The sequence below is a fragment of the Ranitomeya imitator genome, chromosome 4, assembly GCF_032444005.1.
Source record: "Ranitomeya imitator isolate aRanImi1 chromosome 4, aRanImi1.pri, whole genome shotgun sequence".
Lineage (NCBI taxonomy): Eukaryota > Metazoa > Chordata > Amphibia > Anura > Dendrobatidae > Ranitomeya > Ranitomeya imitator.
Window position 1 is genome coordinate 588,059,999 of NC_091285.1, and position 14,696 is coordinate 588,074,694.

Sequence of the window (14,696 nt, forward strand, 5' to 3'; positions counted from 1 at the left end):
TATCCATAGTCCACTTCTGTGTAAGGATTACCTGTCTACAGTTCTGCCCTTATTAGGAACAAACCTGATCAATTAGGAATGATCTCATATGTAATAAACAGCTGATTTGCGCTCGAACATGATGTATATGCCTACTCAAAAGTGTATATAACTGAATGCCCTTGCTGTAATAAACTTATGGCTTGATCAGATATCACATCCGTCCATGTCCATCATTCTCCGGAGAAACCTCACCCATTTGGCAGCCATCCAATATCCCTGAGGGTCTGACTTGCTGACCAATTTATTGTCTGTACATGTCCCCGCTTATTGTAAAGTGCTGCAGAATTTGTTGGCGCTATATAAATAAAAATTATTATTATTATTATTAACACCCCTTAGCAGGGTCACGGACCAGGTCCAGCCACCGTGACAACCCCAGCACCGAGACAGAGAGGACCGGTACCGAGTAACCCACGGCCCTGCGTCTGGGGGCGCTCCATATATATTCAGAAAAATTCCCACGCTAGAGTTCATATGAGTTTATGCCACGAGAGGGCGCATCACCGCAAGTCTAGGAAGCTACATTCCCCTACATTCCATTCATTCCCCAGTTTTTATAGCCAGGGGTGGCTGCATTAGCAGGCTCTTGGTCGTAAATTTATTTAACCCCTTCAGATGGATTTACATCATGGAACATGACTGTACGGCGGACAGGTATGGGATATTGTTGCTTTTATATTTTCCCTTTTTTTTCAGAAGACAAGGGTTGTCAGTTGGATTGAATGTAGATATTAAAACATCATATGAATTTATTTCATTAAAATACTTTATTCATAATATGTGTGTGGTTTTTTAACCCTTTTCTTACTATTGGATTAATAATGGATAGGTGTCTTATTGACACCTCTCCATTATTAACCTGGCTTAATGTCACCTTACGTTAGCAAGGTGACATTAACCCTTTATTACCTCACATCCCACCGCTACAGGGGAGTGGGAAGAGAGTGGCTAAGTGCCAGAATAGGCGCATCTTACAGATGTGCCTTTTCTGGGGTGGCTGTGGGCAGATGTTTTTAGCCGGGGGGGCCAATAACCATGGTCCCTCTCTAGGCTATTAATATCTGCCCTCAGTCACTGGCTTTCCCACTCTGGCGGAGAAAATTGCGTGAGAGTCCCGTTCGGGGCTATAGCAGCATAGGTAGTGGTGTCTGCAGTGGTGTCTGCAGACACCACTACCTACGCTGCTATAGCCCCGAACGGGACTCCTACACCCATCCAGGGATCTATGCCCTCCGCTCTGCTCCTACAAATAAAAGTAAGGTTTGAGAAAGACCCTGCGGGTCGAAACGTTACCTACCTTGAAACACTGCGGTGATACCTTTATTTTGGTGTTTATAATAAAGAAAACCACGTTTTTCAGCAAAAACCAAAACTCTGAAAACCTTTCTTTGAGTGCGACTGTTGTTGAATGACTAATACACTGACAAACGCAGCATACTGCGATTTTCTCAGCCCATAAATTACGGCCGAGAAATATACGGCAGATAGGAGCTGCCCATAGAGAAACATTGGTCAGTGTGCAATGCGTTGTTTTTGTGCCTCTCATATGTCCGTATTCCTCTCTAGTGTGACCCCGGCCTTAGAGTGTATGACCCTAGTGATTGGCAGACAATAGTAGTAGTATTCCTGGGACTCATTGCCCCTGTGTTCGGTGAGTGGTGACAGCGTGTGTGAAGTGGGGTGCATGGTCTGTGTCGGGGTGTGATTTATGCTCCCATTGCAACATAGGACAGAGGTCGAATGCTGGACTGAATGAGAGGAGATAGATTAACCCTTGCAGGCGCAACGCCAAGTCACGTGCTGAGAAGCGGATACGTGACAAATTACTCATTTTGCCTATCTACCCAGCTAATTCTTCTCTTTTCCATTAGGTCTATGACATCATGTAATTAAAAACTGACAAGCTGAATCCTTATTATCCCTATTTAGTAAACGGAAGTTATGGTGCGTGCAAACCACTGTATGTTTGGTTCGAGTGCAATCCGTCAAAACATCGGATCACACTCACCGTGTTCAGAATCGCCAGATCTATCAATGTAAAAAAGGATTAACCTGAATGCTAAACGGCGTAGTGAGAAAAAAAGTCAAAACGACAGAATTACATTTCGTTAGTCGCAGCAACATTGCATTAAAATGCAATAACGGGCGATCAAAAGAATGTATCTGCACCAAAATGGTATCATTAAAACATCAGCTCGGCACGCAAGAAATAAGCCCTCACCCGACCCCAGATCACGAAAAATGGAGACGCTACAAGTATCGGAAAATGGCACATTTTCTTTTTTTTTTTTTAGCAAAGTTTGGAATATTTTTTCACCACTTTCATAAAAAAAACAAGACATGTTTGGTGTCTATGAACTCGCACTGACCTGGAGAATCATAATTGCAGGTCAGTTTTAGCATTTAGTGAACCTAGCAAAAAAGCCAAACAAAAAACAAGTGAGGTATTCTTTTTTGGCAATTTCACGGCACTTGGAATTTTTTCCCATTTTCTAGTACATGACATGGTAAAACCAATGGTGTTGTTCAAAAGTACAACTCGTCCCGCAAAAAATAAGCCCCCACATGGTCATATTGACGGAAAAATAAAAAAGTTATGGCTCTGGGAAGGAGGGGAGCGAAAAACGAAAAAGCAAATCCGAAAAAATCTTTGGGGTTTAATGGGTTAAAGTCTTATTCTTATCTTCTCTTCTTCTTTTGAGTACTGCTCTTGTGCCTCCCAGCTTGCTTCATTTTGGGGGTGGTGCACTCTCTAAGATTGACTGGTGGCATGGTCATACCCCTGGTCCTAACTGAGCGCACTTTTATGCTTCAAGCAGATACAGCAATCCATGGAGCTTCTGAACAGTGGTTACAGCCTTATAGTATGGAGCCTGCAAGAAGGCCACTTTTATTGCTTTGGAAACCATCCACACTGAGACTGTATAAGTGTTTGGTAACCTAGGCAACAAACAATAGACAAAAAAAAATAACAAGTTATATTCCAAATTATCTTGTGTTTACAAGTGTTTTGCAATTCTACCATTTAATAAGATGAGGAAACCCCTTTAAGGAGGAACCGACAGCTCTCCTGATGTGTTTCACTTAAATAGAAGCTGTCGCTATGAAAATGCCATCCAAACTGCAGGCGTCATGTTCCAGAGCAGGGGGAGACGATCAGATTGATATGTAGTTTTGTGAAAAAAGACTGAGTATAAGCTGGGTTTTCTTTTTTTTAAAACGTTTGCTCTTTTTTGAGAAAACCGCAAAGGAAAAGCACAATGTAGAGTTCTAAGAAAATGGTTTACAGAATTTTTAGTTTTTCTATTGGGGAATACAATAACTTAAAGGGAACCTGTCACCATGAAAATGCAGCCTATTCTGCAGTCACCATGTTATAAAGCAGGGTCAGCTGAGCAGACTATATATATATAGAGAGAGAGAGATAGATAGATAGATAGATAGATAGATAGATAGATAGATAGATAGATAGATAGATAGATAGATAGATAGATAGATAGATAGATAGATATTTTATTATTTATTTTTTTTGTGGGAAATGATTCAGTATAACCCGTGTTTTAGTAATTTATTTCTCTGCTCTTTCTGGGTTTTTTGGTCCAGTGGGCAGTCCTATCAGTGACTGACAGTTATCTCCTTATGCACACTTAGGCCGGCGTCACACTAGGCGTAAGTAAATACGGTCCATTTTTTACGGTCGTAATGCGCAGTAATTGTCCCAAAACACTGTTCCATATTCAATGCGAGGATGTGATTTTTTTCGCACAAATTTATCTGTGTGTCATCCGTAAGGCTTCCGTACGGCGATTTTTTTTTCTCGCAGGCTTGCAAAATGGACATATCATGGATCCATCGGCTCAATATAAGAACATATATACAGTCTATATATATATATATATATATATATTTAATTCAGCGCTAGATAGCAGAAAAGCCGGTACTTCCATTGCCAGATTTTGCTATCTCCTTCACAAACCCGACAGGATATGAGACCTGGTTTACATACAGTGAACCATCTCATATCCCTTCTTTTATTACATATTCCTCTTTAGTAATGTAAGAAGTGTCTTTGTGTCAAATTTGGGGTCTCTAGCTATTAAATTAAAGGGTTAAATCCCGGAAAAAATTGGCGTGGGCTCCCGCGCAATTTTTCTCCGCCAGAGTGGGAAAGCCAGTGACTGAGGGGAGAATTTAATAGCCTAGAGAGGGACCATGGTTATTGGGCCCCCCCTACCAGCTAAAAACATCTGCCCCCAGCCACCCCAGAAAAGGCACATCTGTAAGATGCGCCTATTCTGGCACTTAGCCACTCTCTTCCCACTCCCCTGTAGCAGTGGGATATGGGGTAATGAAGGGTTAATGTCACCTTGTTATTGTAAGGTGACATTAAGCCAGATTAATAATGGAGAGGCGTCAATTATGACACCTATCCATTATTAATCCAATAGTACGAAATGGTTAATAAAACACACACACATTATTAAAAAGTATTTTAATGAAATAAAGACACAGGGTGTTTTAATATTTTATTATACTCTTAATCCACCTGAAGACCCTTGTCACCTGAAACAAAGTTAAAAAAAACCAAACAACAATATCCCATGCCTTCCGTCGTTACAGTCTTGTCCCACGCTGTAAATCCATCTGAAGGGGTTAAATCATTTTACACCCAGGAGCTCTGCTAATGCAGCTGTGCCCGTGGCTGTAAAACTTGGTGAATGAATGGAATGCAGGGGAATGTACTGTAGTTACCTCGAGTCGCGGTGATGCGCCCTCAAGGTCTTGCAGGCATATGAGCAATAGTTGTTCAGTAATGCTGAGTGATTTAAATTGATTAGCTTGTATAATACGCATGGTCCGTGTGTAATCCGTAATTTTCTCGACCCCATAGACTTTCATTGGCGTATTTTTTGCGCAATACGCTGACAAACGCAGCATGCTGCAATTTTCTACGCCCCGTAACATACCGTATATTACGGATGCGTAATATACGGCAGATAGGAGCTGCCCCATAGAGAATCATTTGGCCGTGTGCAATACATATTTTCTGGACGTATTTTCTGCGTTCATACGTCCGTAAAACTCGCTACTGTGACGCCGGCCTTGTACAAATAATGCTGTCAGTCACTGATAGGACCACCCACAGGACTAGTTATGTGTAAAATAGCTGGAGGAGTAAAAATGACAAAAGTGAAGAACTTAAGGGATTAATATGTCCTGAATCAAAAATGCTAAACTATTGTCCCTCCACCCCATCAATAAATGTGGACTTATAAATCTTTCCTCTCTTATTAATAAAAAGCATGAAGCATGCGTTGTTTTAGGGCTTGCTCATATCACTGTATTATCGGACTAGTCTATCTGATTTTTTATCAGTCGGATGAATATTATTCTATGGGGCAGTGCTGATCAGCAATTTTTTTCACTGACCGAATCTGTCTATGAAAAATAACTGCAGCATGCTACGATTTCACTCTGAAATCAGAAGCCACTCACTCATTCAAGCCTATGGGTGGATGGAAATCATGGACTGTACTTGGATAACATCTGAGTGCAGTCTGATTTCCGTAGACTCACACAATGGAGAAGATGGAGAAAGCTTGTGCTCCTCTGATAAGGTGATACTCAGATCAAACTCGGATCAGAGTGTCATTTCTATCAATCCGATTCTCTCGGATTAGAGAATCTACACTCGTGACCGCAGCCTTAATGACAAAATCAGCTCTGCTTCATCCGATAAGCACAACATTGACTCATCGTCTCATAAACTGTATCTAACCACTTACCGAATGGATGTAATTGCCTGCTTTCGATAAACGATGCAAAACACTTCTCTCTTCCCTCCCAATACAGATAAAATCAAACGCAAGTATGATTCTTTAACTGGCAAAATTAATTAATGGATTACGAATCTGTCATTTCTTATTGTGTTGTCACAATTGGTAATCTTAGGGCAGTGTGGAGATCATATATGAATGAATGAATGAATGAATGAAGCTGCAAATGGTTAAGTGGTAAATTCCGCACTGCTACATGTATATCACACGTCTTCTCCATCTCACCGGCACTAATGGACCAACTAGCAGGAGGAACAATAGGATCAGTGCGTTCTCCTCTCTAGGTAAAAGCATTAACTCCTCTTCTCTTAGGTACTCCCATCAGATCTCTGGGAGGGATCTACAGGGAGGATAAAGCAGAGTGTCGGACAGAAAGTAGGAATATTCAGAACCCTTCTGTATGGGGAACTGTTGAATACAGCCACAGTAGAGGGGCTAGTGCCTGCCCTGTACTCTTCCCAGGGGCCAGCAGTGTCAGTCACTGGCCATCCCATCAGCTTACTCTGCCTGGATGTTACCACATATCCAATATTAGGTCATAGAACCAACTTCCAGGTTAGGGAGGTCTATTGACCTGTTGTGTGCGGATTTCCAAGAATTCGGCAAATCTGTTGCTCTCCTTCTGCAGACCATGAGAATTTCATAGACATGTAAGTATTCATCTGTCTTCATTTCCTTGGCATCTTTTCTTACGCAGCAGCTTTACCAGCTACACAGCGCGGAGAGGTATTTTATGTGTTATAAAGACATTGCTCTGCTGATCTGTACTTGTCGGCATGTGTCTCAGCCTGTCATTATTCTATACAGAGAAGTTGATTGCTTCCTGAATGTTCCTCATTGACAGTCACAAATATTCCATTGTATCCTATGAAGATGGCAGTGACTGCGTGACACCCGTCAGATGGAACTTGTGTTTTATCCCAGTGATTCCTTCGCGTCTATTCGCAATCTTCGGTTCCTTCTTATTAGTCATTCATAACCTGAAGATACTCACGGTAATTTAGTCAATTCATTAGTATGTAATGATAATGTTAACAGTGTCGGAGTAGACTGGCAGGGCTTGTGCACTGGGCATTGGGTGCTAAGGCTATTTCATTGAATTATTGCCCCAAGTGAAGAAAATCATATGTATGATTCTGTATAGACTATATGTTGTACCTGTATTATTGTATGGAGACCTGCACATGCCGAGTGTTTGCCACAAGTATTTGCCCAGGTTGTGTCCTGTATGCCCAGTGCCACCCTGATCCCATAGGAAATACTGAGCAAAGAGGAAACCCAATTACAGTTATGAGGAGCGTAAAAAAAAAGGCTGTGAGACATTGATAGCGGCAAGGTAATTAATTAACGGATATGTTTACTCTTCCTCTTCACTTATCTCTCTCGTGTCACTTGGGTGTAAATCCTATTTTAAAAAGAAGAAGCCAAATTAAAAAGATTGTATTAGTGAGTACAAATCCAGATTATTTTTATTATCATTAATATTTTGTATTTTTCTGCACACATTACATCCATCCAGGCTGCAGGGATCTCCGGAACCGATGGATAGCAGCCTGTATTCAGAGTGGGTGTTACTATTGGTACGACGTTTGTCCATGCTGCTAATAACAGCAAAATTGACGGTGGAAAATTAAAATGATTGCTCACTTTTATCTGTATAATTAGAAGTACAAGTCAAAATTGCTCAAAAGCATTAAATATTATATGCTGCTGCTCGAATGGTGCATGTCAGTGCTTACAAACATATCCTGAGGACTCTTTATTCCTTGATATCCATGAAGAAGGGTATAAATATATTATAATGTTAGTCAGCAATATGTTGTATTACGGTTTAGGTTCATTCAGGTAGAGGGCTGAGGTGCAATACCTGACACTGACTATGGACAAATGCAGATTTGCTTCTATCTCTGAGTTATCAATATCTATTAGAAATCTATGGCCAGCACTACCCAATTTTTAAAGGGCACTCCAAGTGGAATGTTGGAGCCATGGACCACCCTCTTTTGACTTAGGCCTGGTTCACACTAGCGTTTGAGTTCGCAGTGTGGTGCTGTGGACTTCTTTCCTTAGCTCCGCCTACTTCCGCAGGCATCCTGCTTGCCTATCTTTAATATTGGGTACACAGGGACATGCGTTGTATGCGGATGCATCCGCGTGCTTCGTTTTGACGTGCCTGCCGAACGCAACATGTTGCATTTTCTTGCGTGGGCACGTCAAAACAATGCACGTGGATGCATCCGCATGCAATGCATATCCCTGCGTATCCAAAGTTAAAAGATAGGTACGCAGGATGCAAGCGGACGTAGGCGGAGCTTAAGGAAAGAAGTCCAAAGCACCACGCTGCGGACTCAACGCTAATATGAACTTAGCCTTAAAGAGGTGTTTTCTGGGTTAAAAGTTATATAAGGGATAGGGGATAACTTTTCAGACACATGGGGTCCAACCTCCATGGCCCCCACCGGTCCCGGAAAACAGGCTTTTCAGAGCGGAGGTCAATCATACACACTTCCTCTCCAGCCGAGTATCACGCTTGACAATCTCTGGCACTGCTATTAAGAATGAATGGAGAGGAAGTGTGAATAATCAACCACCGCTCCATTCAGCAAGATCTCTTCAGAGGATCGGTGGGACCCGCAGTAGTTGGACTTCCAGTGATCAGAAAATTATCCTCTATCCCATGGATAGGGGATAATGTTTAAACTTGAGAGCACACATTTAAAGGGAGCCTGCCAGCAGGTATTTAGACCCCAAACTAACATAATTTCTGTAAAGTCATTGTAATATTAATGGCGTTCATGCCTCTGCTTTATAGAAATGAATGGGCAAGTTTTCATGTAGATGAGCCACAAGTGCAAAGGGGCTTCATCTTGCACTTACAGCTCTCCCGACTCTCTTCCTTTTTCCGCAACCACCGCCAGCATCTTCTCAGTGACTAATAGGTCACTCCGCTCTTTGACCTGCTCCTCTGCCCAACATCTTGTGCAAGCTCCATCATTCTCAGGTTCATTTGCATGAAAATTGCTGATGGATTTCTGTAAAACAGAAACAGAAACTTATAAAACAAAGAGATGGATGCCATCAACATTGCAAGGACTTCACATAAATTATGTTAGTTTTGGGCCTAAAAACCTGCTAATAGGTTGCCTTTAGTGTTTCCTTCAAGTGTTTATTACCAAACCAGTAAAGGAATTACTGACCATTCCTTGTTACCTTATGTTATGTTAAGTTACTCCCTTTTTAATGCATGGATAGTGCCCTTTAAAGCTGAAATACACGTCTACTGTTAGGCATACAGGTCATGTGTAAATTGCAATACTGCACCGCATCAATCACCCTGGTTTGGAGTGACCTGAGACAGTGACTGACCCAGCCTGTTAGGTTCTGCTATTCCATTAAATTGTTGCTGTTGGTATCTGCCAAGCTCTGTATCTCAATATTGTGTGTAGTGGATGGACAACAAAATTGTGTTCACCACAGTGCTGGTAAGGACATCTATTTGGTTGACATAAATTGATCCAAAGTTGTAAAAACTGAGCAGGAGTTGATCAAACATGTAAACTTCTTCATTAGAAGAGATCGAGATTGTGCTTCTTCAGAGGACTAAGACTCCTTTTTAAAGTATATATGTCAATACCAACACTGTGGTCAACAAACTTTTGCTAAACTCCTTCATATTCCTTCTCTTTGAATGAGGACATCAACTGGTGCTACATGGATTTGGGCACTGGCTGCATGCGGTGGTGCATGCTACAGTAGTGTTGTGCATAAAACTTTAGGTGAGCCTCTAACCTCACGGAATTAAATTTAATTTTGTACTGACGTACTGACACCATAAATGCCTTGTGTGTTTTGTACTTTTGACTTCCTTTTCTGAATATGTTCCATACTTTGTGCAACCGCAAATATGGCAATAAAAGCAAAAAATAAAAAGAAACTCACTCACGGATGAACCCATATGAACATTCAGCCCCCAACTAAAGGAATGTGTCAGAGACTTAAGGTACCGTCACATTTAGCGATGCTGCAGCGATATAGACAACGATGCCGATCGCTGCAGCGTCGCTGTTTAGGTCGCTAGGAGACGTCAAACACCGGCAATGCAGAACGATGCAGGAGCGATCCAGTGACGTACTTATCGTTCTCGCTGGTTGTTCGCTCCATGAAGAAACATTGCAGGCATCGTTGCTTTTGCTGTCAAACATGACGAATCACGCCGACCTGACGACCAAATAAAGTCCAGACTTTCAGCAACGACCAGCGATGTCACAGCAGGATCCTGATCTCTGCTGCGTGTCAAACACAACGAGATCGCTATCCAGGACGCTGCAACATCACGGATCGTTGTTGTTCTCATTGTAAAGTTGCTCAGTGTGAAGGTACCTTCAAAGGTACCTTCACACATAACGATTTCGTTAACGATATCGTTGCAACGTCACGCTTTTGGTCTTGTTATGTGTGACAGCGACCAACAATCAGGCCCCTGTTGGGAGCTCGTTGGTCGTTGGGGAATGATCAGGACCTTTTTTTGGTCGCTGATCACCCACTGTCATCGCTGGATCGGCGTGTGTGATTCCAATCCAGCGATGTGTTCACTTGTAACCAGGGTAAATATCTGGTTACTAAGCGCAGGGCCGCGCTTAGTAACCCGATATTTACCCTGGTTACCATGGTAAAAGTTAAAAAAAAAACACTACATACTCACATTCCGCTGTCTGTCACGTCCCCCGCTGTCAGCTTCCCTGCACTGTCAGCGCCGGCCGTAAAGCAGAGCACAACGATGACGTCACCGCTGTGCTCTGCTTTACGGCTGGCGCTGACAGTCAGTGCGGGAAGCTGATGGCGGGGAACTTGACAGACATCGGAATGTGAGCATGTAGTGTTTTTTGGGTTTCTTTTACTTTTACAATGGTAACCAGGGTAAATATCGGGTTACTAAGCGCGGCCCTGCACTTAGTAACCCGATGTTTACCCTGGTTACCCAGGTCCTGCAGGGGGACTTCGGCATCGTTGAAGACAGTTTCAATGATGCCGAAGTCGTTCCCCTGATCGTTGGTCGCTGGAGAGAGCTGTCTGTGTGACAGCTCCCCAGCGACCACACAACGACTTACCAACGATCACGGCCAGGTCGTATCGCTGTTCGTGATCGTTGGTAAGTCGTTTAGTGTAACGGTACCTTAAGGTAATATGGCCCCTAATGCTGTTTGGTTTCAACTAAGGTGTCCAGCATTTGGCAGTTATCCAGTGGAAACTAAACAGACCCATCAAAGATAAAGGGAAATGTTTGATGATTTTTACCTCTGTCATGCGACAAATACAGTTTGCAATAAAACTAATTGTGGTTCTAGTGACTTATTCATGTACATATGCTGGTTCTTTTGATGTATTGATGTAGTGATGGTTGTTCTGGTGATGCATTCATCACAAGAACCATCATCAGTACATGAATATAAAACAAAAATCATCATTAGTGCATAAATGGATCTCATCAATAGTACATAAATACAGTAACAGAACCATCATCAGCAAATAAATGCATCACCAGAACCACCTTTTGTGCAAGAATGGATCATCAGAACTATAACACTGGGGAACACAATTTTTTAAGAGTTAGGTCAGACAACTGTTCTTAATTAATTTTTGGATGCTGAATTCAGAAATGATCTCAGTTTTTCTCTATCACGTCAAGTTTTTGAACTATAGGATTTTTGTCTTTTCAAAACTATGTAAACTACTGTACCTAAAAAGTGTTTTTTTTAAATAGTACAAATATGAACAAAAAATGAAATATATAAGAAATAGGCATGACAAAGTTGTGACTACTCTTACAAGTTGCCACGTAGCTCTATATGAGTCGAATTGTAATCAGATAACAAGTCTTATTACAGATATCAGTGCAATTGTGCTTCTCTGGCAGGTAAGTTGTGTAGGAAAAACTTGACGTGCTAGAAAAAAACTGACTACATTTTTTGGAATCAGCATGCCAATTTTAGTATAAATCAGCTCAAAAACCTAACTCAACAGAAAATTTTTTTCAAATTGTTCCCCTGTGTAATCAGTACATGAATATATCACAAGAACCACTGTCAGTACTATCACCAGTACATCATGTAGGGATTTCACTCACTCAGGTGCGACGGCTGACACTCAGGAGGCACGTTCCTTTAAAAGTTCACAGGGTTCATTTCTTCATAAACCACATGGCAAAATAACAGCAAACAAATAGCCTTTAGCTCAGGAAAAAGAAAACAAAGTGTCCAGTCCATCAGGCTCAGTTCTGGAGCCTTAACACACTCAGGAGGGTTTCACCTCCACACATACAGTATCTGCTGTGTTAAGCATTAGCCTGTCTTATATAGAGCTAACCACACCCAGTAACCCATCACATGATTAGCCATGTGGTCTGACATCACCACAGGTCCTGAAACACATATATATATACATGGTTATGTACAACAAAGAAATACTCCGGGCTACATTACAGCAACAAGGCACTTATGTGACACATACCTCCCGTCGACTATACACCCTTTAGCCATGCTACAATCAGCATATGAATATATCACCATAACCACCATATATACATGACTACATCACAAAGCTTAGTTCAGCAGTTGTAATATCAAGTCAGATCCATATACATTTGTATATTATAAATCTACAACTCCCAGTATGTCTTTAACAATAGTTAAAGAAGAAGCTGGGAGTTGTTGTCATCAGACAGCACCAATATCAATTAGTTCTAGTCCTCTTCCTTTCTGAAGAGACAATTTGCATATTTCCCAGAGGAACATTGCGCCTTTAAGTCTCCTCATCTCGACATGCTTAACATGTCACTCTCTGCAAGGAGAAACGATACTTCTTGGATCCCGGTCAGATGCTCACACCCAGCCAAACCAGATCTCCACTTCGCACTGATGAGGGGCAGTACCCCTAAACACAGTGTCTGCAAATTGAGATCTGGTTTGGCTCTTATCCTAAGTCATGTGACAAGGCTCCTTAAAGGGTCGACATTGACTGTTAGGATTGCTACTTCCAGTAGGTGGCACTAGAGTTCTAGTCCTCTTCCTCTCTGAGGAGAAAATTTGCATATTTTTAATAGAGTGCAGGGTTGAGTATGTCACCATGGAACAGACAGACCAACTGTTAGGGGGAATTTATTAACAGGGACAATATTCTCTTCGCAGGGAGAAAACAGTAGAAAAGAACTGAAAAGATAACGGTGCAAAATATGGGAGTCAAACAGTGTAACAGATTTAAGCGGGATTTCTTGAGGAAAAGAACGCTTATCAGTCTGATGAGGACTTGCTTAAAGGGTCGCCTTTTCCAATGTAGGCGCCGAGAAATAGCGGCACTTGTCGTCCCTCTGTTGTACGTGGGCTGAGTAGTCTCTAGGAGCCCGCTGGCTGGGGTTTCGGGAGTTAATGTTATATGCACAGGCTCTGAGTCTTTAGTTTTTGCAGCACAGCCTATCCTGGGAAAACGATGCTCAGTCTATTATTAAGTCACTTAACCCCTTACCGGCATCGGACGTACTATACCGTCCGATGCCGGCTCCCCTGCTTTGATGCAGGGCTCCGCGGTGAGCCCGCACCAAAGCCGGGACATGTCAGCTGTTTTGAACAGCTGACATGTGCCCGTAATAGGCGCGGGCAGAATCGCGATCTGCCCGCACCTATTAACTAGTTAAATGCCGCTGTCAAACGCAGACAGCGGCATTTAACTACCGCTTCCGGCCGGGCGGCCGGAAATGACATCATCGCCGACCCCCGTCACATGATCGGGGGTCGGCGATGCTTGTGAATGGTAACCATAGAGGTCCTTGAGACCTCTATGGTTACTGATTGCCCGTCGCTGTGAGCGCCACCCTGTGGTCGGCGCTCACAGCACACGTGCAATTCTGCTACATAGCAGCGATCGGCAGATCGCTGCTATGTAGCAGAGCCGATCGTGCTATGCCTGCTTCTAGCCTCTCATGGAGGCTATTGAAGCATGGCAAAAGTAAAAAAAAAAAGTTTAAAAAAATGTGAAAAAAATAAAAAAAACATAAAAGTTTAAATCACCCCCCTTTCGCCCCAATCAAAATAAATCAATAAAAAAAATATCAAATCTACGCATATTTGGTATCGCCGCGCTCAGAATCGCCCGATCTATCAATTAAAAAAAAGTATTAACCTGATCGCTAAACAGCGTAACGGGAAAAAAATTCGAAACGCCAGAATTACGTTTTTTTGGTCGCCGCGACATTGCATTAAAATGCAATAACGGGCGATCAAAAGAACGTATCTGCACCGAAATGCTATCATTAAAAACGTCATCTTGGCACGCAAAAAATAAGCCCTCAACCGACCCCAGATCACGAAAAATGGAGACGCTACAAGTATCGGAAAATGGCGCAATTTTTTTTTTTTTTTTTTTTAGCAAAGTTTGGAATTTTTTTTCACCACTTAGATAAAAAATAACCTAGTCATGTTTGGTGTCTATGAACTCGTAATGACCTGGAGAATCATAATGGCAGGTCAGTTTTAGCATTTAGTGAACCTAGCAAAAAAGCCAAACAAAAAACAAGTGTGGGATTGCACTTTTTTTGCAATTTCACCGCACTTGGAATTTTTTTCCCATTTTCTAGTACATGACATGCTAAAACCAATGATGTTGTTCAAAAGTACAACTCGTCCCGCAAAAAATAAGCCCTCACATGGCCAAATTGACAGAAAAATAAAAAAGTTATGGCTCTGGGAAGGAGGGGAGCGAAAAACGAACACGGAAAAACGAAAAATCCCCTGGTCATGAAGGGGTTAACAGGAATCAGGGGCTCTG

General features: G+C 42.1%; 1 protein-coding gene across 2 annotated transcripts in view; it reads left to right on the plus strand.

Moving 5' to 3' along the window:
- The first annotated feature begins 6,223 nt into the window (after positions 1–6,223).
- Positions 6,224–14,696, plus strand: part of LOC138676835 (prolactin-releasing peptide receptor-like) — a 319,426-nt gene continuing 310,953 nt past the window's right edge. Inside the window, exon 1 of one of the 2 annotated variants that reach the window (XM_069766490.1) lies at positions 6,224–6,529. The gene's annotated coding sequence lies outside the window, so the exon portion shown is untranslated. The remainder of the gene's footprint in view (positions 6,530–14,696) is intronic. The other variant, XM_069766492.1, reaches the window with a different exon arrangement.